The following is an 11307-nucleotide window of genomic DNA, read 5'->3' as shown; positions in this document are numbered from 1 at the left end:
TAGTGACAGCGGAAGCCCGCTGGCCATGAGTACAGGCTGATGTGTGTCAATCCCAGTGCACACAACCAGAGCCTTCTGAGTCCTCACGTGCTCATGCGCCACCTCACTCTGGGGTGTGGTAGAGACAGTGCGCTGTGACAAGAAGTGAGACTGAAATGTCTCTGGATACCGGAACAAAACTGCATTTGCCCTTGGCTGGGGAATGGGAATGCTTTTCATCCCCAAGACACAAAGCAAAGATGGAAAATACCTGCAGAGAAATACTAGCAGCAGACCCAGAGTTCCCTTCAAAAACTTAAAATAGGCACAACATTGGATTCTTCCAGATGATTCTTCCTTCATCTAGAAAGGAAAATTATGTTCTTAATAATGCCATCAGAAGCATTTGAGTAATAAGCAACATGTAGAGTCAAAATAGTCTTAAAATCACAAACCAGTTTGTCATGTTTAAATTTCTTTTTTTTTTTAATTTTTTTTTAACATTTATTTATTTTTGAGACAGAGAGACAGAGCATGAGCAGGGGAGGGGCAGAGAGAGAGGGAGACACAGAATCTGAAACAGGCTCCAGGCTCTGAGCTGTCAGCACAGAGCCCGACGCGGGGCTTGAACTCACGGACCATGAGATCATGACCTGAGCCGAAGTCGGACGCTTAACCGACCGAGCCACCCAGGCGCCCCATGTCATGTTTAAATTTCTATTGCATGAGCATTTCACCTGCCAGAGGCTGTCGGACCACCATGGTGTCTAATCAAGACCTACATGCCCAGTCTTCACCCATCAGTTCCCTCCAGCATGGCTGCTCATCCCAGAGCATGGCTCTGGGCAAAATGCTTTGGCTGTGGGTACTGCTGCTTCCAGAAGTGTTTACAACTTTGTTCCTGGGCGTCTATGTCTGAATGGCCAGTGGTCCTTGAAAAGGTAAGTTTCTACCCCTCGCCCCCAGAACTACTGAAATCAGCAGTGCTGGATCTCAGCCCTGAAGTCCACATTTCGCCTGCTTCATAGGTGATCCACATATATAGTCAAGGTTGAGAAACTGTCTTCTTGCCTTAAATTGGTCTAATTTTGCCTTATGGGGAATTTTCCCTCAATTCCTTTCCCTATTCTCTCTTATGGAAAGCAAGTTTCTTTTCATGTTAAGAATCGTGTTTCTTAATGTAGTTTAAACCTCAGCTGATGTATTTCATTGGGTCAGAAGGGGTTTCTCTCACTGTCAATAAAGGAGGAGCCTTTTAAAAGACTGCTTCAACAGAAAACATCAAAATGAAGCCCATCGTGAAGTCATGCTGAGTCACTAGAAATTGAAAGGCAGGTCTGCTGGGAGCAGAGGATGTGATGAGGGGGACAGAGATGAGTACCAAAGCCCAGCGGGGCTTGAGAGAAACTCGCATCAGGAAGAGGCTGCTCCTTCGGCAGTTACAGACTTAATAAGCACAGGGGGCTCCAGTGGACATTCAGAGCCCGGAAGTATGGAAGGAGCGAGAAAGGCCGGAAGAACTAAGATTGACTAAAGACTAGAGCACTGCAGAACCTACCCCCACGGGCTCACGAGCAGCCAAGCTCTCTGTGCGGTTATTGGCTTCATCCCAGTAGGGAATTCGGGCAGCTTTGACCAGAGGCAGGTCCACGGAGAAGCCTGGCTCACCATCAGTTCTATGAAGCTCTTCTGGAATTCTGATTGTTTCTTAAGTGACTCCTATTTCAAATCTTGCAAAGAATTCCAAATACCTGTGTTAACTTAGTTTATTTAATCCCCAGAGTTATACTTTTAGAAATTAGATGCCTAGAAATAATGGGACCTTATTGGGACATCCCATGTAAGAATCATGGTGAACAGCCCTGAACCGATGAATAAAAAGGTGTAGAATCACAATATGTGGGAGTTATTAAATTATCTCATAGTTCATGTATATGTCATTCACTTCGCTATTCACTCAGAAAGTGGTTATTCGGCATCTCTCCATGTGCCAGGTATGTGAGGGTATGCAGTGAACAAAGAGAAACATGGTTTCTTTTTTTTTAATGTTTATTTTTAAGAGAGAGAGAGAGCGAGAAAGAGAGAGCACGAGGGGTAGAGAGAGACACACACACAGAATCCAAAGCAGGCTCCAAGCTCCAAGCTGTCAGCACAGAGCCCGACGCGGGGTTTGAACTCACATACCGCGAGATCGTGACCTGAGCTGAAGTCGGACACTTAACCGACTGAGCTACCCAGGCGCCCCGAGAAATGTGGTTTCTGTCCTCAAAGAGTTGTGTTCAGAGTGGGGACACAGGGAGAAATCAAGCGATCAACGAGCCCATATAAAATTTCCGTACTGACATGAGGTATGGAGGCGAGGCTCGATGCTGGCAGAATTGGGAGGAAGGAGTCTGCTCGGGTCAGGGGTCCAGGGAAAGCCTTCCTCAGGAAGCAGCACTTGATCTGGAGGCAGGAGGGTGGGGAAGAGTTGACCAGGCAAAGAGGCAGTAACGGGAGCGTGGCTGAAAGAAGTTAATGTAGTTAGAGAGGTGAGACAAGGCAAAGTAATGTGAAGGCAGGCAACCCACGCCAGGACAGGCTTGGAGACCTGAGGACCGGGCTTGTCTTTCTCTCAAAGGCAACAGGAAGACACTGAAGACGGCCACTGGAGAAGACTGTGACAGAAGAATTGATATGGAGGAAGGGGTTGCAGAGTCGGCAAAATTAGGCAAGTCATTTGTGATCTGCAGCACTCCAGGCAAGCGAGCGATCACTTAGACCATAGGTGGCAGGGTAGTCAGCAGAATGCTTTACACTCAGCTCCTCACTGTGGAAATGAGGACAACTGTCTAGAGAGGTCAATCGACCTCCAAAGTCCTACATGCAGCTGGGGCAGAGCTGGAGCTAGAGCTGTGTTCCCTGATCCCAGCACTAGAGGAAGGGAGGGACAGAGGTAGGAGGCTGTGTCTTTCACACAGTGCATATAAGATAAATGTTCTTCTTATGATAATATGGCCAAGTCTGTAACCAATATTAGACATAATCAGAACACAGCAAAATGTGAGCAGTGGTCTTCAAGTGGCCTCTGCTGACAGAGCGCCATTGGGCAGACACCCTCATCAGAGCTCCTTTGGTCCATAGTCTCAATAACAATGAACAACAGGAACAGATCCATCACATTTGCACATAATACTTCGGATTTTCTAAACTAATTTAATATGTATGATCCCACTTGGTTCCCATGACCCCTTGGTGAGGGCTTTGGGTCAGGTGTCCCTCCCCTACTGGTAATTGAGGAAACTAAGTCATGGAGAAGTGACCTACCCATGGTCACAGAGCCAGTCAGTGAAAAGCCTAGATTCTTGTTTCTGGGTTCCATATCTTCCTACAAAAACCTACTGGTCCTGATGTCTACCCCAAGTGCTTTCCCACAACCACAATTCCACTCTTCCACAATGATGCCAGAAGTGCCAGTACAACACAGGACAGTCATACGTGTGATGATGATGGTGGTGGCAGCTACAGCTTTCGTAGCAGCACATTTAGTGCTATGTGTATCGTGTCTCCTTGAATTTTTACAACAACTTTATGGGGTAGGCGGTATCATTATGCCAGTTTTACACATGGCGACATTGAGGCTCAGAGACATTAACTAACTCAATGATAAGTTAGGAAGCTTACGAAGCAAAGAACAAATTCAAAACCAAGTCTGATGCCAAAGCCTGACTCGTCAGCAACAACCCATATTTCCCTGTATCTAGGGTGCCTGAGGCTCTCAGCCCTCTCTTATTTGCTCCGCACCACGTCAAACGCGAAACGAGCTTACCTGGGGCTACCGGTTTCCACTAAAGCCTTTGCCATCCCCTTATGTCTTGCCCCATCACACATCTAGCAGTTTAGACTAAGACCACATGGATACAAACCATTTTGTCAAGGTGTATGTCATATAAACAGACCATAAACTGTCACCTCCGAAAGAAACACACCGTTGAGATTTTTCTCCCCAAACCACATATTCTGTCACGGCAAGTGGAAGTATGTAGCTTGGACAATTTTATGTGAGGATAAATAGGAAAGAACGTGAGGAAGGTCAGTCTTGGGGCTCAAGAGGGTGTTTGGTATCGTCAGATAGAGTAACTGTCACATGGATGAATGTTCACGTTTTGCACCACTCGTTTCACACATACGTCTGGAAACTTTGCTAAAGTGGCTGGTAGGACTAGCTGATAATAAAGCAGCCAGTGCCAGCCTGGTTGGTTCCAGCTCGGATATTATCTGGAGAAGTCTGTGGAGAGCCAAAATTAGGTTAGCAGGAAAAGTAAATATGACCATAAACTAAGCAATTTCGTATGAGCAATACGTAATTTAATAACGGAGTGTAATGAAATGCAATAATAAAGTCACTAAAAGCAATAAGGAGGTGACAAACCTTATCATCCAAACTGGGGCAGTTTTGATAGTGAAAAAGGATGCTATTAATATTGTGTCACAACATCCTAACCTGAGCCATCCTAACAAATCACTCATACGATCACCTAACGGTAGAGAGTGTGGAGCGAAGATAAAGCCACATCAAAGTGTGTGGAAGTGCGTATAACTTAGAAAAAGTTAGGAAAGAGGAGAGAGATCACATGATGAGGAGGTTAAGGCAAGAGATGACCTACTGTAAAAATCCATGAAGGCAAAGAGAATTCGTGAGATCCCTTCCAAGGTCCTAGCAATGTATTTGCAGAGCCTTAGATGCAAAGGAGAAAAAGCAAGAAAAAAAATTCTATCAAGTTGCATGAGCATGAGGCCAGCACCTAGATGTTTCCTGGCTCACGAGGCTGATTCTCCGACGTGGTCGCTACTGGGCTCTGAGGTGTGGGGCCAGGCTGAGGGCATAGCTCTTCTATCGTGCCAATATTACTCGTCCAAATTCCCGATTTTTCTCAGGCCACGATTTCAGAGGTGGTCTGAGTAGGGAGCAGCATGCCCGTCCCAGTGGTTGTTCCCATATTGTACAGTATGCAAGAGAGGCCACCAACTGGGTTGCGCTAAATCAGCCATTTAAATGTCACTGACTGAGCAGTCCAGAGAAAAAGATCTATGTCAAAGAGAAGGTTTCAGGAGCTTTAGACAAGTATGCATAAGGGTCTATCACTGAGGTGCGTTTGCTGGTCTGCTCTGTGGACGAAGCCAGATTCTGTCAGTCGTGAAAGTTCTCACTTAGCCACATGTGTTAACAGCAGGTGCAGATAAGTGTCAACTCATGAGTTTCCTCCTTCTGGGGCACAGTAAACTCCCCCTTTTACTCCCTCTCCTTAACCACAAAGGGACGATGAGGTCTGAGAAGCCAGTGAGTCAGAATTTTCTAGAACAGGACTCCGTATACTCTGGAGTCAAATGCCAGCCTGTACCAAGGCACAGATAAAAGATCCTCATTTTCTTAAGCAGAAACAGCAGAGGGGAGAGAGGAGATGACAATTTCTTCCTCAGAACAATGAACTGCTGAGAGCCGAGTGGGAGAAATTAGTGACAATAACATGACATCTGTCAACTTTTAAAAAATTAGAGTCAGGATACCCAAAAGTAAAGTTGACAGAAGCAAATTAGGATATATCAAGATCTGACACATCACTGAATACCTGCTAATGGGAAAAAAAGATTTTATCTAAACTTTCTTATTGTCTTTATGCATAACACTTTTAAAAGCACATAACATTTTCATAAAAGCACGAACACTATTAAAAAAATAACCTTGCTTTTAATATGGAAGAGAGTATGAGAGGCATGTGAAGTTCATTCTCTCAAAACAGCAGAAACTCATTCTTGAGTCTTCTGTTTTTCAATTTTCTAAGCTTCACTCTCAGAAGCAGAGAGAGAAGCTTTAAAGCCAATACTTCCTGTTCTGTTGGAAGTTTTAAAAAATGGATTGCAGTAAAGTCGGAGATGCCACATGGGAGCAAAAGTGAGGGCAATTTTCTGATTTGAATGTCTTCCTCAAAATATTGAAATGCAGTTTTTCAGGGTAATAGACTGAGTCATCTTCTGCAGTCAGCAGATGTGACAAAGCCACATGGCCAAATGGCTCCTTAAACTTGATTATTTAATAATGTTAATGTCAATGATCATTTGGAGATAACTTCTACTCATTTCAGAAGCAGCCATGAAACATGCACACGTTGGAAGACGTTGCTTGAAGATACTCATTGCCAGGGCACATTTATGTCCAAACCAGGGGCCATAGCTGAGAGCGCCGGGACCACCCAGGAGGCAGTCTAGCATCCAATAGTCCTGGGTTTTAATCTCACCTTCACCTCCTATGAGTTGTATAACTTTGAGCAAGCTACATACCATCTTCCAACCTCAGTTTGGTGTGTTATATGGATGCAAAGGGGGGGAGGCTGTGGCATGGGGACCTGGTGCCTTCTAAGCCCTAAATAAATGACAGGGACACTTTAGCAGAATGGCTTTCTGGCTTAGGCAGAAGATATGAGAAGAAGGCCTTCTTATCCAAGTTAAGTTTTACTCATCCCTTATCTTAGGCTGGCAAAAGAAACAAGTTAAATATCCCTGTGAACATGCAGGTTGTTGACAATTAGGGGAGATATTACCTCAGCAGTTCCCAAAGAAATGAAGCATTTACGTGTTGGCTTCACATTTCACATGAACCATAGATATTCCAGGATCTGAATTCCCAATTGTAAATTATCCAACTCCCTAGATTCCCATTGTTTCTTTCACACTTAACATTTAGAACTCTGCCAGTCATAGCATCTCTACTAGAAGGAGAGCAAAAGTAAGACAAAGAGGAAATGGTCACCCAAGTAATCAACTTTATTTTTTTGTGAATAGCAACGCAGCTACACATTGAACATTGTGTTGGTGACTTGGGCCTAAGTAATAAAACAAGACAAAGAAATTGTGGCATAAGAATTAAAGAGAAGAATATGCATATGATAGAATACGTGTGATACAAGTATACATCTGTTACATTACCCCAAAACTAAAATAATTGAAAAGCACTGCTAACAGTAAGAGAAGTTACCACAACAATAGCTTTAAGTGGATATTTTTTAAATAGCCCTTACATAGAAAACAAGCACCAATTAAAATATGTAATGGAAAAAAATACTGTTTACATATGGAAAACATTACACATAAACTTAGTAAGATTAAGACATATATAAAGCTTACATGAGGAAAAGCATAAAGTACTCCTAAAAACTACAAAGTTCACTGAAAAATGGAAAGACAGGTAGTATGTCTTGGTAGAAAAACTCAATGCGATAAAAACGTCAGTCTTCCCTAGAGTGATTTATACACTTAACGCCATCAACAGATATTTTTGCTTGGAGCTAGACAAAGTGGTTATGAAGTTCACTTGGAAGAAAAATCAAGCAAGAATAACTACAAACACCCTGGAAAAAGAGCACAATGAGTCAGCTGGAGTGGGGAAGCTATTCCTACTATGTATGAAATGACATTATAGATTATTGTTACAGTATAAATGCTAAAGTCTGTATAATTAAAAACAGAATTATATTGATCCATGAATATCAAGGCAGGCTAATAGAAAAAACAGAAAATCCAGAAATAAATATAGTTGCATGTGAAAATTCAGTATATGAGAATGGCATGATCTCAACACAATGGGGAAAGGATGGATTTCTTAATAAAGTAATGTTGGAAGAACTGAATAGCTATATGGACAAAGATAAAATAGAATCTATTCCTTACATGGGACACCATGAAAACTTCAAACTGGTTAGAGATTTAATACAGGAAATAAAACCACACAAGTATGAGAAGAAAAGGAATGAATTTCTTCATTACCTGAAAATGCACAAAGCTTCCCAAACTATGATTAAAAACACAAAAGCAACAAGGGAAAATATTGATAAACTTAGCTACATAAAATTAAAACATATTTGCAGAAGGGAAGTACAAGACAAATGACAAACGAGGGAAACGATCCATGCAACATGGATCACAGATACAAGCAGCTAATGTGTGTGTGTGTGTGTGTGTGTGTGTGTGTGTGTGTATACATACATACACGTATGTATGTATGTATGTGTATATATGTATATATACGAGCTTCTAAAAGTAGAAAAGGAAAAGACTAACAGTCTGACCGAAAAATGAGCAAGAGGTAACGATAACAAATTCCTAGAAAAAGAAATGCAAATGGCCTTTAAACATATAACAAGATTTTCAAATTTGTTCATGGAACATAAATCTAAACTAAACTAAATCTCTTCTGGCAGCTAGGACAAAAATCCAAATATTCAACAGTATACCCACCACCACCTTGCCCCTCCAATACTCCATGAGTAGCTACCAAAAGTACAAGGAGAAATAAATGGATACAAAGATCTATGTAAAATTCTTTATATCCCGGATGAATTCCTACTTCAGATGAATTCAGAAATTGGTCAATCATGAGGCTAAACTGTTTTTCTTCAGTCCTACCCACCGGCTGCTCAGCAGATGTTCCTGAACATGGTTCAAAAGCTAGAAAAATTTCTTATTACTATTCTTCAATGGTTGTTTTTTTTCCCCTCAGCCTCTTCACAACTGAGATTATTACTATACATTTCTTGTTTGTTTGTTTTTCTGTAGCTAAACCTGGGGTTTCCAGACTCCTTATGAAGGTTTCCAATTCCACCAATAACCACAGTGCTGAAGTCTTTATAAAGTATGTGACCACCCCGCCCCTCAAATTGCTTTCTATATGGAACAAAATCATTTTGACATTACAGCTTTTCTACGTTCCAGTGGCACATAGAAATTTCACAGCAAGCAAGCAGGTGTCATCTTGTCAGGTGTATCTCATCTACCAGTCAAATAAGCACATTGGAAGCTGTGGCTTCCCAACCCTCAAGAGGCTGAATGCCAACATGGGACCCCTCCCCTCTGAGGACGAGAGACGCTATAAAGTAAGTACTCTGAAATAGGACAAGGAACCAAAAAGACAAAAGAAAATGTTCTCACCATAAACACCCTACCTCAAATGGACAAATTTGGAATGCAAAGGGAGTTTCCTACAATGTGCACTTTTACAATTCAATCCGGAGATTTTCGGGATAATCGGCTCTTGTGGACATTTAAATTTTTTTTTAATGTTTATTTACTTTTGAGAGAGAGAGAGAGAGAGAGAGAGAGAGAGAGAGAGAGCGAGCAGGGGAGGGGCAGAGAGAGAGGGAGATACAGAGTCCAAAGGAGACTCCAGGTTCTGAGCTGTCAGCACAGAGCCTGATGCGGGGCTCGAACTCACAAACCGTGAGTGAGATCATGACCCAAGCAGAAGCTGGATGCTCAACCGACTGAGCCACCCAGGCACCCCAGCTCTTGTGGACATTTAAAAGCAAAATAGCTAGGTCTGTTAATGGAAGATCAGGTGTTAGGTCTTTCAAAATAATATTCGTAGTCATTAAAGCAGTTCCAGGGAAAGCACCACTGGACAACATGGTGACATTAAACCGAAAGGCACAGAATCAAAGGCACCCAGCAGCTGCCACCACCAGAACAGGAAAGCACCCAGGGTCCCTATTGCCCTTTCCAGAACTCCTGTCCAGGTCCCTGTCCTTTGGCCAAGAAAGAGAAAGAGGAAGTAGGGCTTTTATGTGAACTGAAGGAGAACTTGAAAATTAAACCTTGTAAAATATGGTATAATCTGATAGTTCCCAGCTAGACCTGTTTGTAACTTTAGAATTTCTTCTGTTTTCAAGTATGGAATCTTTCAACTGTGCTATCCCCTCAGGGTGTCAGATGTACTTTGATTCACCATAACAGTAAAATCAAAGAACAGCTCGCTGGATGGCATCACTCTCAGTAGCCAGGAATAAAGGCTTTATTTTCTCCACTGATCATTCTCCAAGTTTACTTTTGAAAGGTCCCACTAGCTGGAGCTCGTCATGTTGGCCTATTACAAGGCATGTTTATTTCCTTCTAAACACCATCACAAGCCTTAACCTTATAGCGGCAGAAACAAAGAAATCTAGGATTGGAAACTGTGAGCATATTGCAGACGTGGATGGATGGTTCCAGCAGAACCAAAGGAATGGCCATAAGGAAGCAGCATGGCTTTCCCCCTAGGGAATAAAAACCTACACAGATCTGTGGAGAGAAAAGCCTAAGCAAGGGGCACCCGCATCACTCGGTTGGTTGAGCAACAACTTCGGCTCAGGTCATGATCGCGCAGTTCATGAGTTCAAGCTCTGCCATCGGGCTTTGTGCTGACAGCTCAGGGCCTGGAGCCTGCTTCAGATTCTGTGTCTCCCTCTCTCTCCGCCCCTCCCCTGCTCACGCTCTGTTTCCCTCTGTTTCTCAAAAATAAACATTAAAAAGAATTTAAAAAAAAATTTTTTTAAGCCCAAGTAAACCTCTCTTCCAAAACACTTTCTACTCTTTAAAAGACGCATTGTAAGAAATGTTCGTATCATATTTGATAACTTTGCCTCATAGGGCTCATCCTGAACCATCAAAAATTCATTTCCAGGGCTTTAGTGTAGCAAGAGGTAAAACAGAGTTACGTTACAGACATCGTCACACTTGGGGGAAAGGTGTAGCAGAGGATCTCACAAAGCCACTTGGTACCATCTACCATATAATTTCTCAATTCCTTATTACTTCCACCGATGAAAGGTACAATCACACTTCCTCCTTTGCTACCGAGAACAGCATCCGTGTGAGGCAGCTCTTCCTTCATTAGCTGTAATCACACACCTAGAACAACTCTGTGTGATTACCTTGCCTCTAAGGAGCTAGGCAGTTGTTATGAAGGTGGAATGGACTTTTTTTTTTCAGTTGATGTAACATTTTTTCCATCAGTATCTGATTTTTATTTCTTCTTCTTATCTACTTAGTATTCTAAGTTTAATTAGAGTGTGTTCAAGGGCACTGCTGAGCACAAGTGAATATGGTAGTTTCGGTCTGAAATACAGAGTACATATTTATGCAATTTAACAGTTTATAAAGATGTGCCTGGACTTGGGCTTTGGTTCCTTGTTTCTGATACAAGATGGAGAAGTCACCAACAGGGTGGAAATCCCATCCCATTCAAGAATGTGAGTGGGGTGTTGGGTGGGGGGGTGTTGGGTTGGGGGGGTGTTGGGTGGAGGGGTGTTGGGTGGGGATGTTGGGTGGGGGTGATGGGCATTGAGGAGGGCACCTGTTGGGATGAGCACTGGGTGTTATATGTAAGTGATGAATCACTAAATTCTATTCCTGAAATCATTATTACACTATATGTTAACTAAATTGGATTTAAATTTTAAAAATACAGCAACAACAATAAAAAAGAATGTGAGAAGCAACTTTAGATGGAAGAAAATTCCAACTGGTTTTGGCCATATTTCT

Source organism: Felis catus, chromosome F2, assembly GCF_018350175.1.
Source record: "Felis catus isolate Fca126 chromosome F2, F.catus_Fca126_mat1.0, whole genome shotgun sequence".
Classification (NCBI taxonomy): domain Eukaryota; kingdom Metazoa; phylum Chordata; class Mammalia; order Carnivora; family Felidae; genus Felis; species Felis catus.
Note: the sequence above shows the minus strand (reverse complement) of the source record.